The sequence below is a fragment of the Lathyrus oleraceus genome, chromosome 4, assembly GCF_024323335.1.
Source record: "Lathyrus oleraceus cultivar Zhongwan6 chromosome 4, CAAS_Psat_ZW6_1.0, whole genome shotgun sequence".
NCBI lineage: Eukaryota > Viridiplantae > Streptophyta > Magnoliopsida > Fabales > Fabaceae > Lathyrus > Lathyrus oleraceus.
In genome coordinates this window covers 278,257,997-278,270,211 of record NC_066582.1, presented here as the reverse complement: position 1 = coordinate 278,270,211, position 12,215 = coordinate 278,257,997, and positions in this window count along the sequence as shown.

The following is a 12,215-nucleotide window of genomic DNA, read 5'->3' as shown; positions in this document are numbered from 1 at the left end:
AATAAGTGTTTTTGGAGTGTGCAATGAAAAGTAAAGTGTTGAATAAAGATTAATTAATAAAGACAGGGTCGAATGTAATTCACATAATCAATTGATAATCCAAGTACTTGCTAATAGAGCTACTTATGGGCAATGTTTTCTACTTTGAAAAGAACTAATTTAACAGGAACTGTCGCTTTCGCATATTCAGAACCGAGTTGTACTCCCTAATCAAACCCTCTTATTGTCACTTATAAAAAGGCGCGCATTGCGTTAGAGTAGTAAACCTATTTTTAAGAAATATAGTATCTTGACTAAGTTGAAAAGTATTATAACCTGGATTTCTTAACCAAAAGAGGTTCTCACGAACCAGACTCTAAACTTATAAACGCATCTGAAAATAGTTTTAAAATCTCTTTTCTTCTTAATGTTAAAATCTCCTAATGAACTAAACAAAGCACTTTCGCTGTTTTTGAAATAGTTAAAAACAATTAAGTTTAGATAGACGTTGGACGGCTTTCGATCTTACCCAACGGAATTGAAGTGCGGGAAAACTTAAGTTGAAAGTCAAAATAGCCCTTAAGTGCTTCTACGAACAATTGTACGGATTATCGGTTCAATTACGATCCTGACATTCTAACCTTATAAGTTTAGTTAGACATGGTAAAGTAAAAATGCATTAAAATAAATAAAAGTAGTGCGAGTGCGGAAAGTAAATAATTTAAAGCGAGTGCGAGGAAAGAAATAAAAGTAAAGCGAGTGCGAGGAAATAAATAAAAGTATAGCGAGTGCGAGGAAATAAATAATTTAAAGCGAGTGCGGGAAAATAAATAATTTAAAGCGAGTGCGAGGAAATAAATAATTTAAAGCGAGTGCGAGAAATAAATAAAGTAAAGCGAGTGCGGGAAAATAAATAAAGTAAAGCGAGTGCAGGAAAATAAATAAGATAAAGACAAGTAATAAAAACCTGCTCCAATCGGAGGGTTGAATAAATTGCAATGCGGAAATGAAAATGGCGGTAGGATTAACTTCCTTCCAAAGTGCTCCAAACTCGATTACAGACTCTATCATAGACTCGATTACACAATTGTGGTAACACTTCAATGCGAAGCGATTACCACTTTATAATACTGAATATATGCCTAAGTGAAACAAAGTTGCTCTGAGTTTGCCTCTGCTCTAAGTTTGGATGATTGTAAAAGTGATTTCGAGTTTCTATTTATAAGCAAGTAAAAAGATGGAAATGACAAGGATGCCCTTCAACTTGAAAATGGGAGGGAATAACTTTCCTCTTGTGGCGCCCGCCACAAGGCCATGGCGCCCGCCACAACCACAAAATGAGGCGCCTTAGTGGAAGTAGTGGGGAACATTGAAGTTGAGGGAAGTTGAGCTTAGACACGTCATGGCAGGGTCTATGGCGCCAGCCATGGGGTAGGCCACAAGTACAAAATGCTGAATTTTAGGGTTTTTAGCTCTTTTTCACTCCTTTTCTCGATCGGGGCTCCGGTTAAAGTAAAAACCTGAAAACAAAGGAAAACATAGCAATAACACAACAAAATGATAATAAAACAACTAGAATGCATGTGGAATTAGAGTCGAAAATACGGTAAATTTCAGTGTTATCAAAGTCTCCCACACTTAAACCTTTGCTTGTCCTCAAGCAAAACATTAAAAAGCTCATAAAAGAAAATTTGTGTAAACGAGTGTTTCAGGTAAAAATTCTAAGTTCAAGTCAGGATGCAATGATAGGTACTAACTGAGTGAACTAAGGGTATCATGATGACACTAATCCGCAAATACGGACATAAACTTCATTCCTATATTAACCAACCCATATTATCCCACAATACCTAGGCATGCCTCTTCATCTCTTTTTGTGTCCTTTTCATTCAGACGCAATCACATTAAGCCCGTTATCCGTACATGCTTCATAGTAGAGTGGCCTATTAGTGATTATGATCTGAGCATGGGATTTCTGGCATATAATTATGTGTAAACCCTTTTATTGGACCCAACTGTAGTTGTGGGGGATCGGATCGTAATCCGCCCTACCGAGTTCAGTGCCAGATACCTCTGAACCAACTAGCAGTGGGTAAGTTTTTCTTTTTCTTTTTCTTTTTGTAGCAATTTTTTACAATTCTTTGGTTTAAATGACTTTGTGAGGGTCACCTATACCGGAGTTGCCTTTTTGCTTTCTTTTATTTTTTTGTTTTTCTGGATCATTCACTTATTTGCATCGGTCCCCTACGTAGACGATGCGTAGGCCGGAGCTGACTGCTGAGATAAACTACTGAGGACTTATACGGAAATGATGATTAAGGCCATGCTATATGGGGTTTCGGGAATGGTTCCTATATTTACGAAGTTTATGGTGCTAAAATAATACTGATGTTTCGCAAAGTTCTCCCAAGTCACTGCATCCTTACTCAAAACATGTCCTTAAAACCTGAAAACTTTCGGAATAACACTATTTTCTTTTGCAAAAAAAAAAATCGGTGGGGCTAAAGGTATGGGGAGGTAGGATTGTACTAAAGATCTACTATATTTGGTGACTCGTCAGACTCATGCATTATACTAAAAAGCAAAATAAACAACTAAAAGGAAATAAACTATAAATAAACTATCTAAAAACAGCAAAGAAAAAATGATAAAGGAAAAACGAGAAAAGCAATAAAGAAAAGACGATAGAGTCTCCTCCCACACTTAAATCGAACATTGTCCCCAATGTTTCGAAATAAGATAAGGGAAGAGTTACTTGACAACCTATTCCTGACCACTAGTGCCCTCGCCATCCTGAGGTGGACGACGGGGTCGGGTACGACGACGGTCTCTCTGAACCATCCTCGCCATCAGGGCATCCTGAGCGGCCCTCACCTCTCGAAGGTTACCTATAATGGAACCTTGAGTGGCTTCAATGAGTGCCATGTGTCTCTGGTGGTAGTTTTGCTGACGGGCTTGTGTAGTTGTGATCGTTTGCAGAGACTGTAGAACAGTGTCATAGGACCTGTCTGTCCTCCACTGCGATTCTTGCATGAAGTTCATGTTATCCGTCATTTGTTAATGGATGGTAGAGAGGAGGTCGTCACACCTTTGCTCTCTAGCCATATGGTCACGCCACATCTCCTCTGTAATATAGAAGCCAAGAGTGGTACCTGCAGAAGAAGAAGATGGTGCGGTGTGTGGTGGTTAAGGATGATGGGGGGACACATGGGGTACGGGAGATCTCTCTCGCCGATCATATTCATCATCAGTGTCATGTCCCGCCTCATCAGGAATGTTAGGAGGAAGAGCACCCAAAACAGGTGGAGCATCTAAAACGTAGGTCCAATTCCTTTCATCTCGTACATTTGTACGTATAGTGCACGGTAAAATAACAGATGGGATGGCTACACCATGAACCATAAGCATATAGCCTCTTTCTCTCCTCGAGCGGCACAATTTCATGTCTCTCAGAAATTTTAGGTTAATTGTGTGAGGAGGTAAGGGGTCTAGGGTAGCCATCTCATCGTTCAGGTTAAGCGCCCGAGCAATAGATGTAATTAATCCACCAAAAGAAATCGGTCCCGCTTTATTCAAAGTTAAAGTCATATGAGCAAGCATGAACGGGACCGAATTAATACTATTTGTGAGGCTTCCTTGTAAAAATAGAAGCTCTCTAGCATTAACCTTATTTAGATTTTCCCGGCCAAAAATAGTGCATGCCAACAGATATCTAAAAACTCTGATGGCCGGGTTATGGATAGTTGAGGCAAGAACTCCTTCAAAAGAGTTTATGGAAGTGTTTGATAAACGCTCCCAGAAGGAAAATACCTCAACAGACCATTCGGAATCCAAAGGGGCCTCACAAATAGCACCGTCCCCATGAGTGATTCCTAACAAGCTGGCTAGTTCGTCGGTACTGAATTGGTATTCAACAGCAAACATCCTAAATTTGACAGTACCAACTGTGATAGCAGTGTTAGGGTTGACAATGTAGATTAAGGAACTCGAAAATTCAATTGTCAACCGCTCATAGATAGGTTCTTTATTGGAAAAGAAATTATGTAAACCTAAGTTATCTAATAAATGAAATATGCTATGATAGATACCTAAAGTGTAGAGACAGTTTTCGTCAACATACCTTGTCGGGAGGATTTCCCGATTTTTTAACCGTTCAATAATTTTTCTTTGTCTATCCCCCGGTTTCCCTCCTCGAAGAATGAATCCGTTAAACTCCATTTGAAAAGCTCTTGAAAAGTGATGAAGAAGATGAAGTGGTTTGTGAAAAGGTTGGATTTTTACAAAATCCGACGGATGAAATCGAAAATGGAAATTGGAATAATGATTTGTGTGGTGTGGTGGTTAGAAAAGTATGAGCTTTTTGTGGGTTCAAGGATGTTTTTCGAAGGTGAAAAATGGGTTTGGAAGGTTGTAAGTTGCAAAAATGGTGAAGAAATGGGTCCTGCCCCGACCTTTTACAGACGCTGTGGCGGGCGCCACAGGGTCTATGGCGGGCGCCACAAGGCAAAATTTGGTTGGGCCGGATTTTAGTCCTTTGGCTTGGGCTTCTCTTGTCTTTTGGCTTTGAGGGGTCCGGATAGCATTTGTTTTGTGATTTTCCTAGCATCATTGACTTGCATAATTTTATAAAGGTAAAAACAAAAAATAAAAATGAAACTGAAACAAAAATTAAATATTAGACTAATAAATAAATAAATAACTGAAAAAATAAAATGCAAATAAAACAAACATAAGACATATATAGATAAAAATAGAAATACCGATGTATAGATGTAGTTTATATAATATTCCAAATGTGATAAAATAAGATGAGTTATGTAAATATGAGAAATATTAAAAAAAAAGATAAAATAAGATGAAATGGTGAGATCATATAGTGTGGATGTCATCTTCCTGAGAGGAACCACAGAGCATGGCTACTTCTTGCTTGAGCTCTACGATCTCCTGATATAGACAGTCGGCTTCAGTAGCATGGGTGAGATCAGACACTCCCATCTGTAAAGTGAGGTCAGCCACCTCCTGTCTAAGCTCTGCGATCTCTCTACGACACTCAACAATCTGAGTGCGGATGTCGGGTGTCTGCAATGAAAGATTATTAGAGAAAACAGTGATTCTGGGAGATGGTGGTGTAGGCGTGTATTCAGCAATGGGTGGTAATATTGGTTCCTCAACGGTCTCTTTCTGGCCCTCTAGAGCATAACTCCAATTTGCTGGATCATGCACACTGGTCATCATATGATCTGGCAATGTGAAATAATGGATAGCCTCACTGTCGACTAGCAATCAGAACTGACATGGGTGGAAAGAGGCTCTCCTCATCAACCCTCTGGTCAAACAGAAGTCGATGTCCATGGTAGTGTACCCACAGTAGGTCCGAAGATGTAACAGCTTGCGAGACAGACCTAAAGCGACAGCAATCTGCGTGATGATTCCGCCAACATGGATGACTCCTTCGGTGGATCTGGAGATACCGCTGAGATTGTATAATAAAAGTTTCCCACATGCTACTGGGCGAGACTGGGATGCACAAAATAATAGGAAGATCTCCTCTTCACTCAGTAGTGTCTCTGCATCCGGCCTTCCCAAGAAGGAATATGCTAATATCATCTGAAAGTATCTTAAGGCGGGGTTATGTATGACATGAGACAGCTGCATAGATGGATCTTGGCTTCCGCCACCCGATATATCACTCCAGAACTTCTCAACCTCCTTACCCAGGAAATATCCCATAGGTGTCTCCGGGATAGCATCAGGAGTGGTCTGGAAACCCAATAAGTCGCCAAACTCTTTCTGGCTGAAGGAGTACTCAACTCCGAAAAGCCTGAAAGCAACATACCCATCTGGTCCAGAATATGGGTCATAGTCGAATGAACTCAGGAACTCTAAAGTCAGATTCCTGTAGGTGTTACTCAAGTCATCAGCAAACTCGTCCTAGTGAAGTTGGTGGCTAAGGAATCGGATACTTGGCTCGATACCCAGTGCCTCCATACAGTGCTGATCAGGATAACGTGTGGGTTCCATAGGGCGCTGATACAGAGCGATGTAGCGCTCCCTCTGAGCATTATCTCTATAGGCCACGTGCATGTCATCAAAATCCTGCATCCTGTAAAAGTTAAGAAAGTGATCATGAAAATACAAACCATTCAAATCTTAGTCTCAATGCAAAATATGATAAAATAAAATAAAAATTAAATTAAATAAATGCGAAAAAGTAAAATGAAAGAAAAACCATGGGTTGCCTCCCACGCAGCGCTTGTTTAACGTCAATAGCTTGACGATTAGAATCTATACACCTATAGTAGTAGGAATCGATGGATCAATCAGAGTGTGGCTTGAGTACTATGCTGGAATGTCTCCTCCTTCATAGAGCTTCAGTCTTTGTCCATTTACAATGAATGGACTACAAGTATCGTTCTTGACTTCTACGGCTCCGGATCTCAGAATCTTGGATACTTCGAAAGGACCAGTCCATCTTGAACGTAGCTTTCCAGGGAAGAGTCGTAACCTAGAGTTAAAAAGGAGAACAGGATCGCCTATATTGAAGTTTTTCTTTACTATTCTTTTGTCGTGGTAGGCTTTTGTCCTCTCTTTATATATTTTTGCATTCTCGTAGGCAGATTGCCTAAGTTCTTCTAATTTATGAATGTCTAGGGTACGCTTTTCTCCAGCAGCTAGGTAGTCTAAATTCAAAGTTTTAATGGCCCAATAGGCCTTATGCTCTAATTCGAACGGTAAGTGACATGATTTTTCATAAACTAGTTGATAAGGAGTAGTTCCTATAAGGGTTTTGAAAGCGGTTCTATAGGCCCATAATGCTTCTTGAAGCTTCTGAGACCAGTCTCTCTTAGAAATAGAAACAGTTTTCTCTAGGATTTGTTTTATCTCCCTATTAGATACTTCTACTTGGCCACTAGTCTGTGGGTGGTATGGTGTTGCTACTCTATGCCTAACTCCATATTTTCTTAAAAGTTTGTCAAATATTCTCGATATGAAGTGTGATCCTCCATCGCTTATGACTAAACGTGGTGTTCCAAATCTAGGGAATATATAATTTTTAAATAATTTGATTACTACCCTAGTGTCATTTGTGGGTGCAGCTCTAGCTTCAATCCACTTAGACACATAGTCCACAGCTACTAAGATATACCTGTTTCCTGAGGATGGTGGAAAAGGTCCCATGAAATCTATACCCCATACGTCAAAGAGTTCTACTTCCTGAATGTTTCTTAGAGGCATTTCATCACGCCTTGAAATGTTTCCAGTGCGTTGGCATCTATCACACTTGACAATGCAAGCATAGACATCACGCCACATGGTAGGCCAGAATAGGCCAGCTTGAAGAATCTTGGCGTATGTCTTAGAGGTGCTCACATGTCCACCATAGGGTGCAGAATGACAATGCTTGATAATACTATTTACCTCTTCTTCTGGAACGCAACGGCGAAAAATGCCATCTTTACCCCTTTTGAAAAGGAGCGGTTCGTCCCAATAGAAGTTTCTCACATCGTGGAAGAATTTCTTTTTGCGGTGGTAGTCAAGATCAGGGGGTACTATATCAGCAGCTAGGTAATTAACGAAGTCTGCATACCATGGCACGTTACTTATTGCTAAGGAATTTTGGGGGTGCTCATAAGGATCTAGGTTATTATCTTTAATGGTTTCTACTCTAGCTATCAGTCTATCATAGGTGAAATCATCATTTATGGGTACTAGTTCAGGTTTTAGATGTTCTAGCCTAGAAAGGTGATCAGCTACTACGTTTTCAGTGCCTTTTTTATCTCTTATGTCTAAATCAAACTCTTGTAGTAATAGAATCCATCGGAGTAACCTGGGCTTGGCATCTTTTTTACTTAATAGGTAACGAATGGCAGCATGATCGGTGTAAACTATAATTTTTGCTCCTACTAGATAAGATCTAAATTTGTCTATAGCGAAAACTACAGCGAGTAATTCTTTTTCAGTTGTTGCGTAGTTAAGTTGGGCAGCATCTAGGGTTCTACTGGCATAATAAATGGCATGTAATTTTTTATCTTTCCTTTGTCCTAGAACGGCTCCAACTGCATAATCACTAGCATCGCACATTATCTCAAAAGGTTCTGACCAATCAGGTGGTTTCATAATGGGTGCTGAGATTAATGCTTGCTTTAAAAGATTAAATGCGTCATTACATTTTTCATCGAAAATGAATTCAGCATCTTTCATTAAAAGTCCAGTTAAAGGTTTGGTTATTTTGGAGAAGTCCTTAATAAAAAGCCGGTAGAATCCAGCGTGTCCAAGAAAGCTTCGGACTTCTCTGATGGTTTTTGGGGGTTTTAGGTTTTCTATAACTTCTATTTTAGCTCTATCTACCTCTATACCTTTTTCGGAAACTATATGTCCTAAAACTATTCCTTCGGTCACCATGAAATGACATTTTTCCCAGTTTAGCACGAGGTTCACCTCCACGCATCTCTCCAGGATTTTCTCAAGGTTAGCAAGACAATTATGGAAATCAAATCCGCAAACCGAGAAATCATCCATAAACACTTCCATGATACCATCTAGGTAATCTGCGAAGATTGACATCATGCAGCGTTGGAAAGTAGTTGGGGCATTACAGAGGCCGAACGGCATTCGTCTGTAGGCAAAAGTTCCATAAGGGCATGTAAAGGTAGTTTTTTCTTGATCTTCGGGATGGATAGGTATTTGGAAGAATCCAGAGTATCCATCTAGATAACAGAAGTAAGAGTGTCTGGCTAGACGCTCCAACATCTGGTCTATAAATGGTAAAGGGAAATGATCCTTCCTAGTTGCTTTATTTAATTTTCTATAATCTATACACATCCGTCATCCTCCTTCTAAACGTTTTGCTACATGTTCGCCTTTATCGTTTTGCATGACTGTGATGCCTCCCTTTTTAGGTACTACATGCACAGGGCTCACCCACTTACTATCCGAGATCTGGTAGATGATACCTGCCTCAAGTAACTTAAGGACTTCCTTTTTAATAACATCACTCATTATAGGTTTTATTCTTCTCTGATGTTCCCTAGAGGGTTTTGAATCTTCTTCGAGCGAAATTCGATGCATGCATACGGATGGGCTTATACCTTTCAGGTCAGAGATATTATATCCTAAGGTTGAGGGATATCTTCGTAAAACGTCTAAAAGTTGGTTCGTTTCCTCTTGGCTCAAGGTAGCACTAACTATAACTGGACGGTTCATCTTTTCATCGAGGAACTCACATCTCAGGTTCTTAGGCAGTTCCTTAAGTTCTAAGGTTGGTTTCTTAGGGCATGGCATAGGATCTGGGTAAGGGATAAACATTCGTAAAGGTTATCATCGATGTAGGGTTTCTTAAAGTCATCATCTTCCCTTATGAGAGTTGATGGTAACTTAATTGTTTTTATAATTTATTTTTGTTCTAATTTTCTAACACATTCATCAATGATATCTAAGGCATAACACGAGTCTCCCATCACAGGTGCCATAAGAAATTTCGAAAGTATAAATTCTATTTTCTCGTCACCTACCTCAAATGTCAACTTCCTTTCTTGACATCTATTATGGCTCCTACAGTCGATAAGAATGGTCTACCTAGAAGGATTGGTATATCATTGTCCTCTTTGATGTCCATGACAACAAAATCAGTAGGGATAAATAACTGACCTATCCTAACAGGAACATCTTCTAAAATGCCTATCGGATATTTAACAGATCTATTGGCTAACTGAAGTGACATCTTAGTGGGTTGTAATTCTCCTAAGTTTAACCTCTCACAAACCGCTAAAGGCATTAAGCTCACACTAGCTCCTAAGTCTAGAAAAGCTTTTTCGATGACATGATTACCCAAAAGGCAAGGAATGGAGAAATTTCCAGGATCTTTATCTTTCTTTGCTAATTTTCCCTCGGAAATAGCATTACATTCCAAAGGCTTCGGATCGTCAAGTCTACGTTTGTTGGTAAGGATGTCTTTGAGAAACTTTGCATAAGAAGGTATTTGGGTGATGGCTTCTGTGAAAGGGATTTCTACATGAAGTTTTTCTATAACTTTAATAAATTTTTGATACTGTTTATTGATCTGGGTTTGTTTGAGTCTTTGCGGATATGGTATAGGTGGTTTACATGGCGGGGGTGGTACGTAAGTTTTATCTTTAGGTTCTTCTCCTTTTTCTCGACCTTCCTGGTTTTCAGATTCCTCTGGTTCCTTTACTTCGTCCGTGGGTTTGGTACATTCCTTAGAAGTTTCGGGTTCACTCAATCTAGGGTTTGGTGGCTCATCATAAGCGTTCCCACTTCGTAGGGTAATTGCATTGGCTTGTCCTCTCGGATTTTGTTGAGGTTGTCCAGGGAATTGTCCTCCAGGTGTAGTCTGAGGGGCTTGGTTTAAAGCTACCTGAGAGATCTGGGTTTCAAGCATCTTGGTATGAGTAACTATTTGGTCAACCTTGGTTCCTAACTGAGTAATTAATTCGTTAACATGAATGTTTTGGTTCATGAATTCCTTGTTTTGTTGGGTTTGAGCGGTGATAAAATTTTCCATAATTTTCTCAAGGCTCGGCTTTGGTGGTACAGGTTGCATAGGTTGATTTGATCTAGGGGCTTGATAATTAGGTCTCGGAGGTGCATTATTTTGGATTGGGTTATTGTTTTATAGGAGAAGTTCGGATGATTCCTCTATCCAGGGTTATAGGTATTTGAGTATGGGTTCCCTTGGGTGTAGTTCACTTGCTCAGAGTGGGTTTCGTTTAATAGACTACATTCTGCGGATTGGTGTCCTTTGGTCCCACATATCTCACAATCCGACGAAACTGCGGCTACAGTATTCGGGTTTATGCACATATGCTCGACCTTAAGGGCTAATGCGTTCATTTTAGCTTGCATCATTGTCGCAACCTGAAAAATACAGTGTGCGAAAAAAACAACCGGCGAAAGAAAATGACAGAAGAGTCGCCACCGTGCGTTATTCATCCCAAAAGAGGGAAAGGAAACGCTCGAAGTAAACCTGAAAACAGAAGGGACAAGACGGGGTCTCACAACCAAATCTTGGGTTCGGGAGTCGGTTATGCGAAGGGAAGGTATTAGCACCCCTACGCATCCATAGTACTCTACGGGATCCACTTTTGCGGTTCTTGTCTAAAGGGTGTGAGTTTACCTAATGGGTTTATTTACTAAAAAAGGGTTAAGAGAAATGACTCGCACGGATGTCGCATCCAATGCATACGTATCTCATCTGAATATGAGAATCAGAGTCTTCGTAGCTCGGCTGACCTATGGGTTGGGGGGATGTGTGCTCGCTAAGACATCGCGTCTTATGCCTACGTATCTCATCTGGGATGAGAATCAGAGCAAGCCGTAGTTCGGCTAACTACGGGGTTATGGATTGGGTTTTGGACGAACAACGTTACTACGCAATCTACCGGATGCTCGACCTTTGGAGACTTACTCACCTGTAGTAGAAGGAGATAACATGTTGCTTTGGGTTTTAGGGTTTGTTCGCATTGTAGGAACGCGCATGGTATGTGAGCCCTCACGAAAACTCAACAGAAAGGTTAGACAAACAAGATGAAATCCAGGGAAAACAATGCCATGGCAACACAAAGACAGATTAGAACAAAACAAAACAAAAAGAGCGAATGCTGTCATATTCGCGACTGCATCGCCTAGCGAAAGCTTAGCGAAGCTTCGCCGCGTGCTCGCCCAGCGAAGCGGCTAGCGAGCGCCTGCGGGTTTTGGATTTCTCACTGATAACAGTACGATTTTAGGGATTCCAGACCCTATGGCATTCCTTTCGGAAACGAAATTATTAAACATTCAAGACACTATTCACATATTCATACGCGAACATAAACCCGTGTGCAAAACCTGATGTTACCTCATGCATTCATAGTATTTAAATTCAACGCATAGAGTAATAGGAACAAAGGCATACCTGATGAGAGAGGCCGATCGAACGGCGCGGCTGGATTTGCAAAGCTCTGTTAGGGTTTGCGTGAGGCGGAGGCAAAAGAGTGTGTGAATCGGAGTGAACTTCTCAGAGCTGCCTGAAGATTGCTGCAGAGTAGTTCCTAGGTCTCCTTCTCTCAAGACCTTTCTTCGGTGAAACTCCAAGTGTTTTGTCCTCTACTGCAACTCTTATATTTATAGACTGATTTCGTGGGTAGTGGGCTCAAATGAGGGCAACTCAAGCCCAAAATCTTTCTGATATTTTCTGAAATGTGCGCCCTTCGCCTATCGAAGGACCTGCTCGCCTAGCG